Source organism: Megachile rotundata, chromosome 6 (genome assembly GCF_050947335.1).
Source record: "Megachile rotundata isolate GNS110a chromosome 6, iyMegRotu1, whole genome shotgun sequence".
Lineage (NCBI taxonomy): Eukaryota > Metazoa > Arthropoda > Insecta > Hymenoptera > Megachilidae > Megachile > Megachile rotundata.
In genome coordinates this window covers 13,999,906-14,022,496 of record NC_134988.1, presented here as the reverse complement: position 1 = coordinate 14,022,496, position 22,591 = coordinate 13,999,906, and the positions used below count along the sequence as shown (strand labels likewise).

The 22,591-nt window shown below is 36.6% G+C and overlaps 2 long non-coding RNA genes across 3 annotated transcripts in view; both read left to right on the top strand.

The window, feature by feature from the left end:
* Nucleotides 1–22,591, top strand: part of LOC143264574 (uncharacterized) — a 242,815-nt gene that overhangs the window by 184,107 nt on the left and 36,117 nt on the right. For both annotated transcript variants that reach the window (XR_013038334.1, XR_013038333.1), the window contains one exon: nucleotides 20,942–20,982. This is a non-coding gene — a long non-coding RNA (uncharacterized LOC143264574). The remainder of the gene's footprint in view (nucleotides 1–20,941; nucleotides 20,983–22,591) is intronic.
* Nucleotides 15,780–19,053, top strand: LOC143264638 (uncharacterized). The gene is made up of 2 exons (XR_013038475.1): nucleotides 15,780–17,857; nucleotides 17,937–19,053. It is a non-coding gene; the product is annotated as an uncharacterized LOC143264638 (long non-coding RNA).

The window sequence follows — 22,591 nt, the reverse complement described above, 5'->3', positions numbered from 1 at the left end:
ACTGTTTGCTTTTTACCGTCAGCTATGGTCTCTGATGACTGGTCCGCGCGCGATTAACACGTTTACTGTCACGGAGGAAATAGATGTTTCTTGGGCGACACGCGATTATGTGGATTACGATTCAAGATTATTTCGTTTGGTATTCGACGAGTTCCTGGAGCTTTTATTGGTGTAAGGAATATGGGGAGATTTCCCAGTTTTCTAATTCCTCAATTCCATAATTTCCCAATTCCATAGCTTCCAAATTCCATAATTTTCTAATTCCATAACTCCCCAATTCTATATCTCCCTAATTCCATAATTTCCCAATTCCATAATTTCCCAATTCCATAATTTTCCAATTCCATATCTCCCTAATTCCATATCTCCCTAATTCCATAATTTTCCAATTTCATATCTCCCCAATTCCATAATTTTCCAATTCCATATCTCCCTAATTCCATATCTCCCTAATTCCATAATTTCCCAATTCCATATCTCCCCAATTCCACAATTTTGCAATTCCATATCTCCCTAATTCCATAATTTCTCAATTCCATATCTCCCCAATTCCATAATTCTGAAATTCCATAATTCCCCAATTCCATAATTCCCCAATTCCATAACTCCCCAATTCCATAACTCCCCAATTCCCTAATTTCCCAATTCCATAATTCTCCAATTCCATAATCCCCCAATTCCATAATTCCCCAATTCCATAGCTCCCCAATTCCATAATTTCCTAATTTCTTATTCTCCCAATTTTCCATTTTTTCAATTTCCTAATTTTCCAATTCCCCAATTTCCCAATTACCTAATTTCTCAATTTCCAGATTTCTCTCACTTTCCACGATTTCCCCAATTTTCCTACATTTCAACCAAAAATTTTCCACCAACGCATCTCAAGTATCCAACCCCGAAATCATCAAGAAACGTTGAAAGTGTCAGTCACGTGGCCGTTTTCATCTTCTGCCCGATTACCGATTGTTCCGCCATCCAAAACAGCGTGCCCTGTTCACGAAGGGTTCCAGGAGGGCACGTGGACGTGGCAACGGCAGAATCAAACTCGTCACCTGTTCGGGACAGGTGCAAACCGGGTGAAATGACGCTGCCAGAGGCCGGAAGGAGCCCGACCGTGTTTCGTCGAGGGAAAGAAACGATGGATGATAGAGGATGCTCGAAATCGGAACAGCTGGTTCAGTATTATACAGTGTGCCCAAAAAAAACATTCTAAATTCATATAATACTATACAACACACTATTCTAAAGGAAAAAGTCTTAGTATACAGTACTGTGTCTTCTACTGATGGCAACCCATGAGTTGGCGCGTGAAGAGCCTGATCTGTTCACAAGAGCTACGTCATAATCGGTCAAAATAGAAAAATGGACATTCACTCGTATTTTTGGTGGTATATTGACTCTCATGGTCACATAACCAATTAGGCAAAAAACAATGTTTTGAAGTTTCTCTCAAGTCTCTCAAACGTCTCTCATAGTGCTACTTGCTCGAAAGCAGTTGTCATTGTCATTATTATTCTTATTTGCCTGTATATAACGCTAGAAGTGTTCACAGTGAAGTGAGATACAGCTTCTTTCACTTTGGATCATGTGCCAACTCGCGGGACGTCTGAATGTACCATATGTACCATATGAATATATATGAACATGTACCACATGAATATATCTGAATACACGTATATGAATATATCTGAATACATGTATACGAATATATATGAATTGATCACCCAGTATATACATCGATCGAGAACAATCGGAAACAGACAAAGATCAGACCACGTGTTTTATCGTTCCACGAGGACACGAAAGGTGTAGAGTTCGAATGAAATTTTGCCCTCGCCCGAACAGAGGGTTGATTAATGTTTTCGAAGATGGAGAAGATGTTCGGGATAAGGTTCAAGTCCGCTGCCTCAGCGTCTGCCGACGATGACTATGTAAGGCACGCCATCATGGCTTTACGCGGTACATAAAGTTAAACAACCGGACGACGGCACAATGAAATTTTTACACCGACTGCTTTGTTCCGACTGCGGAGGGGTAATCGGTACGACGGGGATAAATACGGGGAATTATCGGGCGGAGGAAGTAGATTATCTAGATTTATATGCGGGTAGTCTGGTCATTTGGAATGGGTCGCAAGAAGTTTCGAAGTTACGGAGTTACGAAGTTCAAATGCAAACAAGGTTTCGAAGTTCTTAAATTAAGAAGTCAGTTTCGGTGTTGCGGAAGTGGTACAATGTCGTAAATTATCGGGGTTCAAAAACTCGGAATTCGGAAGTTTCGATGACTTTAACTTTTGGAATGTCTTTATAACTTTGATGTTCTATATTGAAAAATATTAATGTCACAGTTCAAACTACACCAGAGTTAAAACTTGAGTTAAAACATAAAACCTAACAGCCACAAAAATTCAACAAATCCTAAATGTCCCAATAATTCAAAAAATACTAAACGTTCTAAAAATTCAATAAATCCTAAATGTTTCAAAAATTCAAAAAATCCTAAACGTTCTAAAAATTCAATAAATCCTAAATGTTTCAAAAATTCAAAAAATCCTAAACGTTCTAAAAATTCAATAAATCCTAAATGTTCTAAAAATTCAATAAATCCTAAATGTCTCAAAAATTCAATAAATTCTAAACGTCCCAAAAATTCAATAAATTCTAAATGTCTCAAAAATTCAAATAATCCTATATGTCTCAAACATTCAAATAATCCTATATGTCCCAAAAATTTAAATAATCCTAAATGTCTTAAAAATTCAAGTAATCCTAAACTTTCCAAAAATTCAATAAATCCTAAATGTTTCAAAAATTCAAAAAATCCTAAACGTTCGAAAAATTCAATAAATCCTAAATGTCTCAACAATTCAAATAATCCTAAACGTCCCAAAAATTCAATAAATCCTAAATGTCTCAAAAATTCAATAAATTCTAAACGTCCCAAAAATTCAAAAAATCCTAAACGTTCCAAAAATTCAAAAAAACCTATATGTCCCAAAAATTGCTAAAATTCCACAAGTCCGAAAAATGTCTAAAAAGTCCCAAAGTCTCAGAAGTCCCAAACCTTACAAAGCCTTAAATCTTCCATAACTCCAAAGTCCCACAAGTGCTGTCCCTCACAAAAGTGCGAAAACTAAAAAAGTCCCACAAACCCAAGTACCTGAAAAATCCCAGGTACTTTGGAAAAGATCCCAGCCTCGCAATCTGTCTATCGAAAGTCCATACACGAAGCAAAAGGTCCCACACTCTGAAAAGGTTGCACAACTCCTGTGAGGTTAAGAGTCGTTTTCAGGAAGTCTAAAGTTATCGAAAGCTTTATAAATCCGGAAGCTCGGAATGAAAAATGTAAATGCAGTATCGAGATCTCGGTGGATCCGGGTGTCGGATCGGACAAGTTGGCGCATAAAAGAAAGGCAAAGGGCGCGAGCGGGCAGCTCTCGGCCGCGCGTTGTTTGGTGGTTCGACAATGATGATAGGCGTGACGTGTGGGCGGCTCGTCAGTGTTTCCTCGACAAAGGGGAACGGCAGTGTTCGTGGTTGACGTGTGATCGATCCGGCGGATCGGTGCTCGATCCTGATTTACGTCCTCATAAATAATGGGGGAAACCCCTTTGCGCCTCCGTGCGATCCTGTCACGGGTATCTATGCACGCCGTGCGAGATCTGCTCGATCGACGTTGCGTTCGGTCATCGATCCGTCAAACTGTCGATTCCTCGCCCCGAGCACGTAACACACGCCGACCAACGGAGAGGAGAACCGTGTCATAAACGCGTATGTGCACGCGTGCAGGATGCACTAACTAGCTGTGAAGCATCGCGCAATGTGCGACTTTTTTCCAGCTGTCCGCTTGAAAAACGGCGAAACGATTGTCGAAACGTTTGACAGAAGATCGCTGAATACCTTTCGTCCGGTTGTTCTCCGATCGAGGCAAATATTTCGACGAAATTTCGTTCCACGGTAATTTCTCGGCGATTTTGGGTGTTTGGGTTTGATGGCTAGGTTTATGGTGATTTCTGGGTCATTTAGAGGAGGGTTCGCAATAGATCTGGTAATTTTTATCATGATTTTTATTTGTTTATTAGTAGTTTTTGTTATAAACATTTTTTGTCAACGGTACATAACATGGTTTTCTGAAAAGGTTCACAATTTTCTTGAACACTAGTGTTCAACAGTGCTTGAACTAATTTTAAGACATTTGAACTACTGAATAAAAAATCCCTATATTAAAAGAATTGTCAAATGAGGAATTCACATGTTGAAAAATTCACAAACAAAAATATTTGAAGAAAAAGTCCCTAGATCCACAAATTCCCAAATTAAAGATCCATATCTCCCAAAGTATGAACTCTGAGAGTCTCTAGATTGCCTAATTCCTAATTCCTCAAAATTCTTGAAACTCTAAAAATTTTCAAAATCCTACAAATTCCCAAAATTCCAAAAATTCTAAGAATCCTAAAAATTCTCAAAATTCTAAGAATTCCAAAAATCCTAAAAATCCTAAAAATTCTCAAACTTCTCAAAATTATAAGAATTCCAAAAATCCTAAAAATCCTAAAAATTCTAAAAATTCTCAAAACTCTCAAAATTCCCAAAATGTCTAAAATTCTCCAAAATTTTAAAATCTTGAAATTCTGAGGTCCTATTAAAAATAAAAATCTACCAAAACCCACAGAAGAATCCCTAGTAATACCTAAAATTTTCAGCAGTCACCAACTGACACAAAGAAGCACATCAACATATGTGTCAAGGTCCCCACACGTTAGCATAATAAGGGTTAATTTGATCCCATTGTCAGCCGTGATCTACAGATACCACGTCAAGCGATAAATTCCCATAATCATTGTATCATTTCTTTTTCGTAGAATTTTTAATTGCACGCAACGAAACACTGGCTATAAAATTTCGTATCACGTATCAGGTTTTCATTTCATCTCCGCTACACAAGGGATTATGATCTGGTTAATGGTCACCGGTTTACGCGTTTCCTGGCGAGATTACCGTCGTTTATGGCAGCGTAACCGATTTCCATGCACGCCGACGATCAATTACAATGTTCCCCATTAAAAATTATTACTCAAGAAATCGTTCCACCATTACGTTCACGTTAATGTGCGATTATGCCAACTTATCGCGTTATTTAATCAGCCGCGGTAAACGGGAGCAATAACATCATCGGTGAAAAATTTCTGACTTTAAATCATAGTTTTGTTTGGACTTGTTTGAGTCAGTGATTACTGTTGGAGAAGTGTTGGAGGAGGTTTGGTGTGGTGGATATAGGGATATAAAGGATATACTTGTTGGAAGAAACAGGGGAAGAGTTAGGGTTAATTATTTTGTGGTGGATTCAGGGGGGTTGGGGTTGTGGAAGTTGGAGATTAGACTTGATAATTTGGTGATTTAAAGTTGAGTTAGAAGCTTGGGAATTTATGAATTTCTATTGGATATCAAACTTCTATTGGATTTGGAAGTATTTAAGTTTGTAAATTTGTATACCCTTATATTATTAGATTACCAAACTTCCAAACTCCTAAACTCTCAAATCTCTAAATTCTCAAATGTCCACATTTCTACATCTCCAAGTCTCCAAACTCCCAAAACTTTAAATCCCCAAATCTCCATTTCTCCAAATCCTCACGTCTTCAAATCCCCAACATCCACAATTCTCAAATTCCTAAATCCCTACGTCTCCAAATCTCCACATATTCAAATTTCTAAATCTTCAAATTCCCAAGTGTCCAAATTCTCAAATCCCCAAATTCACATGTCCAAATCTGCACATGTCCAAATCTGCACATGTCCAAATCTCCACATCTCCAAATCTCCACATGTCCAAATCTTCACGTGTCCAAATCTCCACGTGTCCAAATCTCCACGTGTACAAATCTCCACGTGTCCAAATCTCCACGTGTCCAAATCTCCACGTGTCCAAATCTCCACATCTTCAAATCTCTACATCTCCAAATCTCCACATCTCCAAATCTCCACATCTCCAAATCTCCAAATCTCCACATATCCAAATCTCCACATGTCCAAATCTCTAGCATCCCAAATTCTCAAATCTCCCAATTCCTACGTCTCCAACTCTCCACATCTCCAAATCCCCAAATCCCTAAATCCCCAAAACTCCAAATTCCCAACTCTCCACCTCCCCAAACCTCCACCTCCCCAAATTCCCAACTTCCCAAACTCCCAAATCTCCAAATTCCTCCTACAAAAAATATCTCACCCCAAAAAAAGTCCCATCCCAATTAAATCAAAACCCAAAATTCCCACAGCAAACTGCCTTCAAGCCTCCTCTACAATTACGTTACATTATTCCCCAAAAAAGAACGAAGTGTTCTATAACAAACAACTCTCCAATTTGCTACTAACAACGAACGTGTTAAGTGGTCGAATCAGCCGTGCTTGAGCGTTTAGAGTATAATACCGTTAGTGACAGGGGGTGTTAATGAACGTAGCTCGCGTTTAAAATATTCAACCGTCCAGTAGTTTCGCTGGAAAACAGTTTCCAGAATGTGCGTACTTGCATGAAACATTGAATTCAAGTATTCTTGGCACGCTGAATCACAAACACCGAATTCACGGAATTCGAGCATGGTGCTCTGTTTATTAGAGGAATATTCCAGCTACTTGTGTACGTTACTTAACACAAGGCTGTTTGGCACTTAAGAATAATTTACGAGGCTGGCCACTCTTGTACGCCTAGCATCTGGTCGGCCGTTACGTTGGTTACAGAAAAACTCGCTGTAAGAAACGCGGAGGGAAATATTATTATTTCGTTCCAAGAATCGATATGCGCTACAAATCATTCGTTTTATGCTGGTTCGTTTGCGATGTTCAAAACTTTCTTTAGGTGAATATTTATCTTGTGAATTAATTACGAATTTGGTAATATTTGGGTTATATCTGTTCTTTTGGTTTGAATTGTGGAATGGGTATTTTATAGGTTTGTTTTGAGGTGGTGATTATAGTGATTGTGAGGGAGTATTCATATGTAGTCCCAAATTCCTGTGTCTCAAAATTTTTAGATCTCCAAATCCCTACATTTCCAAATTCACATATTCCCAAATCCTCACATATCCAAGTCCTCACATATCAAAATCCTCATATATCCAAATCCTCACATACCCAAATCCTCACACACCCAAATCCTCACATATTCAAATCCTCACATACCCAAATCCTCACATATCCAATTCCTCACACACCCAATTCCTCACATTTCCAATTCCTCACATCCTCAATTCCTCACATCTCCAATTCCTCACATCCCCAATTCCTCACATCCCCAATTCCTCACATCCTCAATTCCTCACATCTCCAATTCCTCACATCCCCAAATCCTCACATACCCAATTCCTCACACACCCAAATCCTCACATATTCAAATCCTCACATACCCAAATCCTCACACACCCAATTCCTCACATTTCCAATTCCTCACATCCTCAATTCCTCACATCTCCAATTCCTCACATCCCCAATTCCTCACATCCCCAATTCCTCACATCCTCAATTCCTCACATCTCCAATTCCTCACATCCCCAAATCCTCACATACCCAATTCCTCACACATCCAATTCCTCACATCCCCAATTCCTCACATCCTCAATTCCTCACATCCCCAAATCCTCACATACCCAAATCCTCACATATCCAAATCCCTACATCCCCAAATTCTCAGACCCCCAAATCTCCACGCCCCAAAATTCTTAGATCACCAAATCCCCATGTCCCCAAATTCTTAGACCCCCAAATCCCCATCTCCCCAAATTCTCCTCCCCCCAAATTCCTACGTCCCTCAAATTCACACCTGAAATGTCTTGAAATTTCCATATAAACCCAATGTCCCCAGACCTAATACTTCTGCATCCGAACGTCCCACCCATAAAAAAGAATGTGCCCACGTTCGAATTATGTTGGTCGCATCTGTCAGTGAATCATGTCTCTCATCTTTCATCTGCCAACGCATCTGGCCATTTGCAAATTAGCCTTCAACACGTGCTTTATATTATTGTGACAGCGTTACGTGGTCTCTGTCCTTGGTTAACTGGTGCCTGCGCAATATTTAACGCGTTCAGATAAGTCGAACCACCGTTTCTCTCCCCGATTAATCGTAAATAATTCTTCCTCGATGACGCGATTCATCCAGCGAGCGATTACGTCCGAAATTCGCCGGAGCGTGAGATTACACGCCGGTCAATTTTTGTTCGTTAACATCGCGCAACAAAAAAGTGGATAAAAAGTGACGCATGAACGTCGATGGAAATTAGTCGAAATTTCGTAATTGATTTGTTTGTAATTGTACATTTCGACGACGGTTGATTTCATCGCGTTTTTTTAATTATTCCGGTATCCAACGGAAACGATCGGGCAAAAGCCGGCAATTACAGGGCGCTGGAGTAACAATAATTATTATCGTCGTGCTTGCAACAAATTGTTCCGGTCGCGCAATTAGCGCGTTATTCGTGCGAGCTAATAAAACAAATTACATCGCGATAATTGATTCTTTCTTGTCCCCTTTTTTTTTCGTTCGACCGGGTGATTAGTTCGAAACGAACCGAGTTTTTATGCGAAAAAAGGAATTGTCGGGCACACTTGCCCGTGGAGCACCGGCGCGTTTTACGAGAAGGACGTTTCATTATATTTTCAGGCACGACGTAATTTCAGACACGAAACTGTTATGTTGTAAAGTCAGTCGGTGGCGTTTATTTTTCTTTTTCGAAATAAAATCTTTTACGACGCGATTCCGAACATGTTAAATGCTTTATATCATGGGCCTGTTGTTTCTTTACAGCATCTGCTTATGTTGTTTTTTTAAATATTACGGCCTTTCGGGTGAAAAGAAATGGATTACAAAATTTGCTACGCAACCTGTAATAAAGATACGTTTAACACTAATGAACGGGATTATTTCTTTTGTCTTACGTTTTGTACAAAATGAGGACAGTGAACAATTTCTTGAGAAATTGTACAAAACATGTATTTCTTTCGTGTTTATTAAATTGTTTAAAAGGATGAACATTCTAATCAGGTTAATTAATCTAATCAGTCTAATGAATCTGCTCAATTTAGTAAATTTAATAAATTTAATAAATTCAGTCAATATAATCAGTTTAATGAATTTAGTCAATAAAATAAATTAGATCAAATGAATCAACTTAACTTAATCATAAAATAGTTGATCGTATATGTTAATAATTACTCAATGAAAATATAATAGTAATAAATAGAAGCAATATTCGAAGCTCAAAGAAATCTTCAACGATACAATTCAATTCATAATACAGAAATTTTAAATGGCGTACTCCATATTAAAACGAGTCGCTTAATAAAATTTGTACGAAAAAAAAAATGTTTAATTGCACTGAAACTAATTAGACACGATACTCGTTATTAACTACAAAAGAAGTATCAAGAAAGATGCAAAATCAAGAGCCACCCCCGTTTTTCCTCGTTTAAACGATTAATACGCTAAAACCCGCGAGCATGTTAAAGAAAAAAAATATGGCTCCTATTCGAGGATCCTCTGCTTTTTCTCCTTCCTTGCATTTCTTCCCCTTTCTGTCCTCGAGACCAATTGAATTTTAATGACGAATCGTTGAGCGCATGAATGCTGTCTAGTACGTCATCGTTCGATAGGAAAGAACGAAATTCACCGAGAAACTCTGTGGAAACGATGAATATTCGTGAAACAAGAGACACAGGAAATGATCTCTTTGCCGATGAATTACGTATATCACCGTGAAAATTCATGACGAACCGATGAATCGTACGCGTCGCTGAATGGAAATTTAATTTCTGAAATGCGTGTTTATTACGCGGATTAAAGATTTGCCTACTTTTATTTTTTAACTGGGATTCAAGGACGAGTTTCACGCTTGATCTTTCGATGGAAAGGATTTGGAAATTTGAGAGTTTGGAGGGTTTGGAAGTTAGGGAACATAGGGAGTTAGGAGTGTAGAGGTCTGGAGATCTAAGAATTAAGGGATGTAAGGACTCATGGATATGTAAGTCTAGATATTTAAAAATTTACGAATATAGAAATCCAAGAATATAGAGATCCGGTGACATAGGAGTTTAGATACATAAGAATTCAATGAATTAGAAATTTGTTTGCACAGTACAAAGAAAAAAGTTTCAACCCATCACTAGTTTCTACTCATCAGTAGTTTCAACCCATCACTACTTTCAACGTTTCTCCTAATTTCTTTGCTACAGTACTAGTATTAAGCTGAATAGATTTGAAACTAAGTTCACAACTAAAAATTAACACTGAAATATTACTGAACCATTAATTCAAGTTATTAAAATTTATCATAAGAGCTTGTAAATCCGAACTAATTTTAAATCAATGCAACGTTAATACCTTCACAATCATATCAGATATTCCATGTTTTCAAACCTATCATTTAATGCTCAATACTGTAATTAAAATATAAACAGTGTGAATACAAGATAATTAACTGCTAATTTAATAAGCAATTAATCACGATCAGACTGCAGATAGTCTTCGCTGAAAGGAAAAGATTTCCGCGATATCCGAGATGATTTCGCAACCGGCTACGACCGAATTGAATTTCTGAAACGAGTTCTCTAACCTGGCACGAAATCTTTGATCTTAATTGTCGCATTAATTAAGAGTTTATCTCGGTGTTGACTAGTCACCGATTGTCCACGTTCTATTGAGAACTTTTGTCGTGTTCCTATCAGTCCTCCTTCCTCTTGATAATCGTGAAACACTTTTCTAAAATAGAACTTGTTCGTTGGCACTGGTAAACCGCACGTGTTGAGCCCCGTAGAAAATTAGATTCGCCGTAATTGCATCGAATAAATGGGAATGAGATGCGGCGAAAAACAAAAGGACACGACTTTCGCGTGGCCAACGATTGCGATGCAATTATCCGCGGAATGCTAAGTACGGGAATTATTTATCGGTGCTTTCCGAATAACCGCTGTGCTTTTGGAAAGGGTAGTTGGCCAATTTTTTGCCAATTTGCGAATTTGGGGTTTAGAGAATTTTGGGAATTTTAGGTCTTGGAGAATTTGGGGATTTGGGGATTTGGGAGTTTGGAAGTTTCAGAATTTGAGGACTTAGGGATTTGGACATTCGAGGATTTGTGGATTTGTGGGTTTGTGGATTTGTGGATTTGTGGATTTGTGGATTTGCGGATTTGTGGATTTGTGGATTTGTGGATTTATGGGTTTGTAGATTTGTGGATTTATGGGTTTGTAGATTTGTGGATTTGTGGATTTATGGATTTGTGGATTTGATATTTTTAGATTTGAAGATTTTTAGATTTCTTCATCCCCAAATTCCTATATCTCCAAATGCCTTGCTCACCAAATACCTACATCCCCAAATTCCCACATTCCCAAATTTCCACACCCAAAACTTCCAGATCTCCCAATTCCAAGAATCCCAAATCTCAACACTTCAAATTCTCCAACGCCCCCAGCTTTCAACCCGCCCCAAAATTTTCAAATCTCATAAATCGCTAGAAGCAAGAGCCCCACTACCCTTTAGTTTGCCACATTTCCCCTAGGATCAAGATTTGTTGCGGACTGTACTCGCGGACGTCGTTGAACGCTCGATGGAACAAAGAAATAACGCGAGAACTCGAGGAAGGAACTGGAACAACGGAACGGATTCGAGTCCTCTTCGCCACACACGATGACGTCATAAAGCGTATTTATATCCGCGCGTGTTCCGAGCGTACAGCGAGCGGAGCGGTGCCGTTATTCGGGGCACACCTCGTTTTCAGTTGGAGCGCGTGGATGCGGGCGGAAATACGTGAATACACACGCGTGTATTATACAGTCTTGCACAGAAACATTCGGACGCTATTTAAAAGCGGAAGAACTTTTTTCAAATTTATGGGAACCTGAGCTTTCTTCGGTGTCTAGAGACGTTAGTTACTAGCGGACAAGCATTATTTTTTAAAAAACGAAAGAGTCGAAATGGGGAAGAAAAGATAGGCACAGGACGCCGTTATGAATTCTTTTTTGGCTCAACCCGATTTTGAGAGAGGCAATAATTGTTAACTGTTCCTGTATTTTTATAGTGTTTGAGGAGTAGAATTTAAGGATGTCAGTCTTAATTTTAATAACCTTCTGGTTCAAAAGTTATGGGACTGTAAAACTGAATGTTTTTACCGTATTTCAGAAGTTAGACGCCATATTGGCTTCTCTCCATGGTCCGTCAATTTGTATACCAACTATAGAAGCAGTCCTTGAATTATAATAGTTTTAGCAATAAAAATTAAATATTTTTCCACATATTTCCACTTGTATTTACATTTCCATATATTTGCATGAATTTTGTGCAAACTGCTACGTTCAAACTGTTCAATTATATTTTATAAATACAGCTGTGTTTCATCTCCATGTTGTTCGCGGTTTTTCACTTTTCTGTTCTTTATTTTTGGTTCCAGCGAGTTCACTCCGAAAAGTTATTTCATTTCTACGAGAATTAGTTCCTCTTTTTATAAAAATGTCTATAGTATATAATGTCCGTAATATATTTCGGTGAAGACTTTTAGCGTGTCAAACTCGTTTTGCAACAGACTGTACGCATGTACGTCCGTGCTTGCGGTTGATCACGCACCGTGGCACATCCTACGCTCGAGGATTGCGTCATGCCGCGTTGTTGGGTTACGAAATCCTGGAAAATCTACGGGCCTACGCCGCACACTCCGTATAATCGATTCTTTAATGTTGGAAGATCGAGTTTTGCGCAGTTTCCATAAATCTTTAACTTCAGAATTTCTGTTTGCACCATTTGCAAAATTAACAATTCATAAATTCCAGAATTTCTGATTTTTATCAGCTATTTTTGTATGCATATCATTTAATATTTACAGATATAAATATTTACATAATTATGCATATACCATAAATAGAAACTGATATGTTTATCCATATATGCATATATGAATAATATTTGTATATATTAAAACATATCAACAAATTTGGAAATTCGTGTTTACAGAAATTTTTATGTTGTCATATCTAAAAATTAGAGAAGGAACGCATTCTAAAATATGAAGATTTCATTCACCGACTTATAAGAATATCCCTGTATCTCCGTTTGCAAGAATTAATCACAACAATATGTCTGTGCTACTTAAATCAGATTTTCCTAATCCTCGTCTCGTCTTACGTCGTCGACGTATGTACAGACGAACGAACCCGAAGCGGACAAGATTAAAACAGCGTCCCCGGAATATGCATTTTTTCTCGTACTTAGTAAGTGTAAAAGATGGGCGACACAAACGTGTCCGTTTCAGTCGTAATTCATTTTATATATCCCTCTGTTTCCTGTTAGCCGGTACACGCGTGTCCGCCTGTCGCAACGTCGGCAACGCGAATGTGTTCGGCCTGTGATTCACAAAAGCGTAACCGAATTTCCGTCCAGTCCTTAATTTTTGCCTTTTTTCTATGAAATCTCTCGGCAGCGAGCCGCTTTGTGGATTCGCCATCGCTCCCTCCATTTTCACGCTTGAAAATCGGCTTTTTTCGCGACGATATCATCCGAGATCCAGAGAACATTCTCTTTTTAATATCGTACTTAACAAACGTATAATTACTGACGGACATTTTTGTAACGCGTTTTTGTTATATGTCTGCTTTCCATTCGCAAAGGAAAATAGGACAACAATGTTTTTTATGAAATGCGTGTTGGAGACAATTAAAGCTTCATGTTTAACAATTTTTTGATTACAAAAAGCTTTCTATGTTATTCTGAACTCTTTGAGGTAGGGTGAGACAATCCATTGTCGAATGGTGATAGGTTAGGTTACAATGTGGCACAGGGAATATGCTACCAGGTGTTTCAACCATGTTTCACCCTTTTTGTAGTTTTATCGATAGACTTATTAGTCATGTTTTCTAATTATAACCTCAACATGATACTTTGATATTCATGAAACATTTGTACTCGAAAGAAATGTTTAGATAAAATATTTCTGAAGCTAAGTGTCTTTAACAACGAAAGTAGCAATTGAACAGCAACATTCATGAAACATTTGTACCTAAAACAAATGTTTAGACAAAACATTTCTGAACCTAAATGTTAACAACAAAAGTAGCAATTGAACAGCAAAATTCATGAAACATGTGTACTCGAAACAAATGTTTAGACAAAATATTTCTAAAACTAAATGACAACGAAAGTAGCAATTGAGCAGCTTGTTTCGAAACTGAAGTAAAATTGTCGGAATTCTCGTTATAAAAGTATCGCGTGTATCATGAATAATACACGTATTAAAATGAGAATTAAGTTACTATGTAATTCAAAAAAAGGAGACCATACAGTGCGGCTATTATTTTATACGTAATTATGAAACAACGAAGAACGCCTGGTCTCGTAATGCAGCTGGTACAACTGCCATCAGACCCTGAATTTAAAAGAGCTCATTAAAGGAATGCAAGGAAGTTCGTTGACCTAAAAAAAAAGAAACAGACGACCCACAGCGAAATATTGCAATCAGAATTGACATCGCACGCAGTTATGTTTAAAGGATGCATTCAATCAATTTGCAAGGTGCGAGATACGATCGATTAATTATCGGTTCGCAAATTGACGAATCACTCGACACGAAAATTCGGACGTCGTACATTCTATTTGCACGCTAATATATTTTCTTTTGAAGGATGTTTATCTGATTTAAAAATTATATTTTTTGTTATTATGACAATTGACTTATAGAAATAAAAATATATTTCTTATTATTGAATGTGTATCGTTAATAAATAATATAGTACTTTAATTTTCAGTTATTACAGTTAAATTTAATTTGTAGAATAATCTGTAAAATTAATTTGTAAAATAATTTGCAAAATAATTTGCAAAATAATTTGTAAAATAATTTGTAAAATAATTTGTAAAATTTTCAAAAAAGATTGCCTCAGTTATTTATACCTCCGCGGATAACGAGGTATATCTTGGTGCACCAGCGTACGTAGGAAATAACGTTGGACATAAACGATGCAACGATTAAATTGGATCGTGTCAATTCTTTAGAAGAGAGAGTAACACTGAATCGTAGTAATTGGATTAGGTAGCAGCCTAATGTAATGACTGGAAATTGTGGCTGTCCCTTTAATGTTACGGTTACGATTCCAGTCGAAACGCTTCGGAAATACTCCTCTTTTTATTTTGCAAGTTTCGTTCGGTTGAACACGGCTCTCCCTGATTTGCATACACCGTATCTGCGTGGACAACCGGATGCTTTGCTCGATAGACCGTTTCTAATACGACGATCTCATTATATATTATGTAAATCGTGTTCCCAGAATTGATTGGCCCACGACGATAATGATGCACGTGAACCGTGTAGATCGTAAAACGTCTTCGAATTAATTTGGCTACCTTTGATCGTATCGCCTTTGATTGGGGGCTCGAAATTAATTAATCGAAACGTTCATATTTCACTTTATTCTCGAATTTCGTGTCTCGGTGCTATAATGGCGTTGCTCCATTTATGAGGAAGATTCAATTTCTACATTACTGAACTTCATAATTTAAATTGAAATTTGTTGTAAATTGCAATTTGTATGTTTTTACATTTTTTAATTTGCTGATTCTTATACTTTTAAATTGTTACATTTTCTCATCTATGCACTTGACATTCATTAATTTCTATATTTATAGATTTGGAGGAATACTTGGAAATTTTTGAGTTTGTAATTTCATTATTTTTATACTTTTATATTTCTGAATATGTAAATTTACACTGTAGCTAATTTTTAAATTAAAAGATTTGAGTCTACTGAATGCATACTTTCTTATTTTCTAAATGTTTGTATTACTATTACTAATAAATTTACCATTGAATTCGAATGTTAGAGAACTTTGAAACTCGAGTGTTTAATAGAGACATTCTCCAAAAAGTATTATTCAAAGTTACGATGTTGTGAAGCAAAAGTTGAGAAAAGAGGAAGTGAAGATAATCTTCGCAAAGTACCATGTAAGGAACATAAAGTTACATTTTGAAACTAGTTTCGAGAGTGCACGTTTCGATGTTCCTGATGTAGGTCATATTTTCTTAAGAATAGAAAAATATCTTAAGGAAGAAACCTATTATTCTTTGGAATTTCTAGGTCGCTTCAGTTCGGTGTGCTTCGAAAGGATTTATCCTTGAATTCTCTCGGAACGAACAACAGATTTCCGCCGCCATTATTCCGTATTCCTAGTAATGCGAGCTAAAAACTTGTAGCGTACATTTCAATTCAGAAAGATGCATAATTATACGAATTACATTTCAGCGGATTAAATTGCGGGAAAATCGTGGAACGTTCATTCACTGTGAACGTGTATTTCAAATATTTACAATTGTGTATTTAAGAGAAAATTATCTGTGAATAAAATATTTATATAGAAACTGCGCTTGATTGCAGAAAAAAAATTATTGGATAAGATTGTCAACCAATGTGGTTGTAAATATTTAAATTTACTTAAATTTACTTACTAACTTTTTAATTTTTGATATTTAAAAATATTTTCACAAACGAGTTTCTTCATCTATGAATGATCTTTCATATTGTTCACTTATATCATTTGATGAAAAAAATTTTAAATATTTCTGACGAACTCACATGATTTCAGAGTTCGTAAAACTTCGCACAAGAAGAATTATTACCTGTAAAAATTCATATTGTTCATTTATATCATTTGATGAAAAAAATGTTAAATATTTCTGACGAACCCACACGATTTCAGAGTTCATAAAACTTCCCACCAGAAGAATTATTACCTGTAAAAATATCGGAATGCATTTTGAAAGTTGCCAAGACTAAATTTTAAAAAGTCGCTAAAGGAAGGTTTACGGATTCATAAAAAAGCCCGTCGTCCGCCGACGTAATAAAAAGAAGAGAAGATGGAGTAATCATAAAATATTCGTTTTCAATCGCGCGAAATGGAAACATTGACAACAGGTGAGAATTTACAATGTAATATCACAAATTGCAGCCGCGCATCGACGGGATAAAGCTGTTCCCGGTGAATTATTCAGAGGTATCGAAGGAGAAGAGCTACCGTAGCTAGCTGAAACGTAGTCGATACAGAATTATTTCTTTCGGCAGAGAATATTCCCTTTGTTCCCTTTAGTTTGCCTTCCATTCGACCGTAGGAAATTCGATTTTATGATAAGCTGCTGTCCTCCTCTTTTGTATCCCGCAACCCGGACGCCACCCTATGACTGTTGCCTTCTTTCTCGCGTCAGTGTTCTGTTGTGTCATAAATAACAGGAAGGAAACGTATGAAAGTCCGAGAGGACACGTGTGTCCATCGATTTTCTCTCGGAACCTTGTGCGCCATTATATACGCTTTTGTTTAACATAAGAAGCCAATAAGGTACGAGTTCGTTTCGCATTCTTATGTACAGGATGATGCAAAAGAACCGTGCATTACCCGTCAGCACCTTCTATGCTGGCCAATAAGAGCAACTTCAGCGCCATCTTCTGTAAAGAAGAAAATAAAAAACCAAACCAAAGCAACTTCTATATACGTGTTACCGATAAGGTCGACACATGTTATATTTGCCAAAACCAAATATAACAAATTTCTTCCTAAATTCACATTCGAGGAAATTGCGTTCCATAAAATACCAGCGAAAGAATTTATTTACAGGGTAGATTTGAATTATTTTAATTTCAGATGGAAAGCGCCGTGAATTATTCGAAGGGTATTTGAATTATTTTTGCTTGGAAGAAAGGAGATTGTTCCGTTAACGGTTAAACAAAGAGAATTGTACATTTAGAGTACATTTCAAGGAAATCGAGGCGAATGTGCATCGAGTGGAGCTTCTCCATTTTCCTGTGTATACACAGGAAATTGAAAACCTGGATTTTTCTGCGTTGGTTCCTTTTGCTCGGCTTTACTCTTGCGGATTCCTCTGTTATCTACCGCTGTCTCAAACTGCATCGAATTTGTAGGAAGAAGTTCCGCGTTACGGCTCGAGGACGGCTCGAAACATGAAATATGTACCAAAGTGATATCCGGATTTGCCTGCGTGTCGCAGACACATTTATTTGTTTTGGGAAACCGTGCTGCAAGGGGAAACGTTATTTCTTTGCTGTTGATTCTCCTGCTGATCCGACGTATAAATATTTCCCCCGACGTTTTCCGCGACTTTCATACGAACGCTATTGCCTCCCTTTTCTTAAAACGTTTCACTGCGAAATTATGTTCTCGAGAAATTTTAACGAAATGGTTTCCTTGCTGTTAATGGAAGTGTCGATTTTACGTTCAGTTTGCTGAATTTTAACAATTTTATTTATTTTATTTGTTTGCATATTTCGTTACTGGTCTTTCGTTTATTTATTTCATTATTGATATTTATTTTTTGTTAATATGCAGTTCTTGCAGACTTATGTTGTACATTAATTTTTGGGGTCTAAATATGTGAGGTGGCGTACCTAACCTATAACTTTCAGAGTCATGAAAACCTTTCAGACATTATGTATAGTAAATTCCTTTCACTTCATTCAAGCTACAAAATATTTTCTACCAATAGAAGTATTTAAAAACTGAATAAAGACATAAATAATTAAATATTCTGTGTAATACGAGACGTACCTAACCTCAACTTTGAAGAGTTTACTCAAAAGTTGCATTGAAATAATTTTTACAATAATTACAACTCATTCAAGAAATAAAAACACAAAGTTTTAAGAATGAAAGCAACAAAACATAAATTGTCAATGATGAATTAATAATGAATTAAGAATATTTTTAGACAAATTATGATGTCAATCGTGAAAGTACAAAATTCCAGGAACTGTTGACTTAATTGCTATTAACAGTAACTCATTATTGCTACTAATGACTTAATTATACGGAAAAAGAAACGAAAGACAACAGAACGTCATTAATATTCATGCCAGAAGCAGCAAAGAAACTTGTTTGCTATAAATAATTTTTATTTAAAAGTTGTCTCCATTAATCAAGTCTAGAGTAACTATTTGCAACTAAGAAAATGTACACGCGTAACGATTATTAATCATCGGACTATATTGATGTCAGTTCGAATAAATACTTTTATGACAATTATTGCTCTGTTTTATTTAACTTGTAACCAGTCAATCCAGTTCCATTTAATTTCTCTTAATTAAGCACAGCGCTTTTCACCCTTATTTTCTATGTTCATTAAGTAAATGTACATATTCAATAACCACAAACTATTAGTAACAATTTATGATTTCGTATGAATATTATTTACCTCGTGCAATAAATATTTTCTCGTTCATTCGTACGGGTATTATTTGCTTGCGAAGAGTGTATGAAAACTCGCACAACATCCGGCTAGAAATGACGCGACAGTCGTCAAACGTTATCCGGATGATCGTTCTTTTATCGTATTAGAATGAAACTAGTTAGCGAACAAGTCGACCAGCGAGTTATTTTTCTGTTCGGTAATAAGGTCTCGTTTAGCTGGTTATATTTTTCATGATGCTCGAGGCGGAATATTTTTCATCGCGGGAACTCGCGATGAGACAAATCGCCTAGATAAGGCTTATGCAAGCAAACGCGACAGCATGAGGTACGAGCGATCCGTAACCAAAGAAATTCCATTGAATGGGACTGATAGATGTGATTAATCGCGCGAACGTATCTCCGATCTGCAAACAATTCGTGACGTCGCTCGTGGCGAATCTTCTTGTCTTCTTCGCCATTGTATTACAGTTTCGCCCTTGTAGGACCAATGCGCTAATATTTAAACCTTGCTATTTATCAACGTTAATGTTTCATTCAAATTCACCTGGAATTATGCATTCTTTGGGTGAGACGTTTATGAATTTTTTCAAAGTGCTACTGGTTGCGAAAATAAACAGGAGGAGTGTAGACATGTTGCGTCAAATTAAACCGCAAACTTTGGATTTCTATTTCTGTCTTTTGGCGTTTAGGTTATGTAAGATTATAGGTCTGTTCGAAAATATTGGAGATTTTTTGAGTTGACTTCAACGTAACGTAATATAATAATAATACTGAAAATTAACAGTAATAATAATAAGATTTAAAATTCTACATCCTGCAATTATCATGGCAATTTTAATACCCAAACGTCCAACTATTAAAATCTAAATTAAAATGAAATTGAAATAACAATGAACCATTTGAAAAAACTCCTTTCCATTAAAATTCAGAATAATAAAACACAGAAATTTAAAAGACAAATTTACAAAATTTATAATATCACAAAGTACGTATTTACAAAATTTCCCCGAACAGAATACAATAAAGCATGCCATTAAATTCTATTCTCCGGCGAATAATTTCCGAGGTAGACAGAATTATTTAAACAGTATCGATCGAAAGAAACGACGATCCCGTTATCGAAGTTTAATCGTGATTCGAGCGGATATTTAAAACGAATAGACTGGCTGGTATTGTTCGGCTGTTTATTCAATTATAGAGAATCCGCAAACGAGGGATGAATGACATCTAGAACGATCCTTCATATTTAAACCATTTCTCCTAGCCCATGGAAATTTATGACTGCCTCATAAATATCGCGGTGCTCGTGTAAATCGTGAGCAAGTACCATTAAAACCGGTGCCTACCTGGTACTATCGTTTCCACGAGAATCTTCCCGCGCATTTTTATTAAACATCTCATGGACGAAGGGCCATTGAACGAGAAGCCAGCATTCAGACAGCGATCCATTAGCGGATGTCAAAGGTATTTTCGCCCCATTCAAGAAACACCGCTGGCAAAAATGTAATCCGCTTTCGAACTTACTCGATCTTGTTCGACGAAATATTAACTTCTGTGATATACATACGTTCTATCGATTTTGATGAAGTACATGTACTCCAATATTTAGATAGAAATTCACAAATTGATAGTCGTAATGAATGAATAAGGCTTTATGTTAGTATCACATATGCATAGATAATATATCAGTTGGTTTAATGTATTGTCTTTTTATTTGTTGCAGTTGTCCATGTGAAATTATGATCTGAACATTACATCACATTGGTAAGTTAAACTTATACTAAAATTGGACTCTGTTCACGTAGTAGTAAATGTCCATTAAATCATGCAAATGTTTTAGCAATAATTGTTTTCAAACTTCGTAACTTAGAAATATTCTCAATACCAAAATATCAGTCTTTAATTCTTGAAAAGAGCTCCACAAATCTATATAATAAATCTATAGTCTAATATAATAAACCTATATAATAAATCTATAATCTATAGAATAAATCTAAGGCGTCCAATATTTACAAGGTTATTGTCACACGTCCGATAAGTTGGTAGCCAGAAGAACGTAGTATCCATTAATCCGCCTGCCAACTTACCAGACCATAATACCGCCATTAAGTACCTCGACAGAAATATCTGTCAAATAAATATTCGAGAATTACCATTGGCACCATTTCGATCTAAAACCGCCCCGATTATATCTCGACTAATTTTCCATACAACAGAATCGTCGGAACATCACGTCGACGATATAAAAGAGATTTTACACGTTCTCTGTTGGCAAGAAATCTCTCGATACAACAGACAAATACCCGAGGCAACAGTGGTTCGCGAGTGCGTGTCGTAACCACGTTGTACATTCTCGGAGAATTATCCTGGCTGTTTTCCGGTGACGCAATCCAGTTAAGTCTCGAAACTAGATAAACCGTGCCTCTCCAACGGGTACTAAATGATGCGAGAATTTATTTTTAAACGCTTACGAGGTCAACGATGGAGGGGAGAAATAAAATTCCACGCTACCCTCGCTCATTATAGAATTTCAAAAGTACAATTCAATTTTAATCTGTCTCCCGAATTATATCCGCAATATTCGTCGACTTTTCGCGATCGGATAATCTGCTTAAACTGCTCTTTTTGCCGGATTCCGTATAATTCGAGTATTAATAAATTTGCATTAATTACGAGCCAGGGGGGCCAGCTCGTCATTGAAATGCGAGAAACTTTGATTGCAGAATCATTGCGTGGAAAAACGAGCATAATTTGTGATTTTATCGTATTGGGATTTATCGGTTCGTGGCATTCTACATACTCGGTGTTCCACGAATATTCTCTCTAAAAGAGCTAGCTTGCTTTAGAAATTTCTGACAAGTTATTTCTTTCTTTTCACTTCGCTTTCATTTTTATGAAACAAAAAATTATGGAGAACTTTTATAAATATTTTTTATGTACAAGGTGTTTCGATTCTCGTTTATACCCATCGCTATTAACAATAGAAAATATGTGTGCCTTTAAATCATGCATTTAATAAGAAAATATTTTTGTGCTACATAAACTTCTATCAGCCTTACCTACCATTTAACATACTAATATATATATTAACACTTTAATGGCCGCACATTTTGATAAACATAAGTGGTTTAATAATTGCGACACAAAGGAAAATATTAAATATATAACTGCTGTTTTGTTTTATGTGTATGTTCGTTGAATTCTTTCGTGAATTTACACAAAGTTATTTCAAATTAATTCTTCAAAAATATTGTCGACTCCTGACGACTGCGTAGGCGGCCATTAAAGTGTTAATACTAACTTAATATATTTTTAATATGCTCCATATATAATACAAGTACAAATGACTAGTACAGTAATGAATAAATATTTG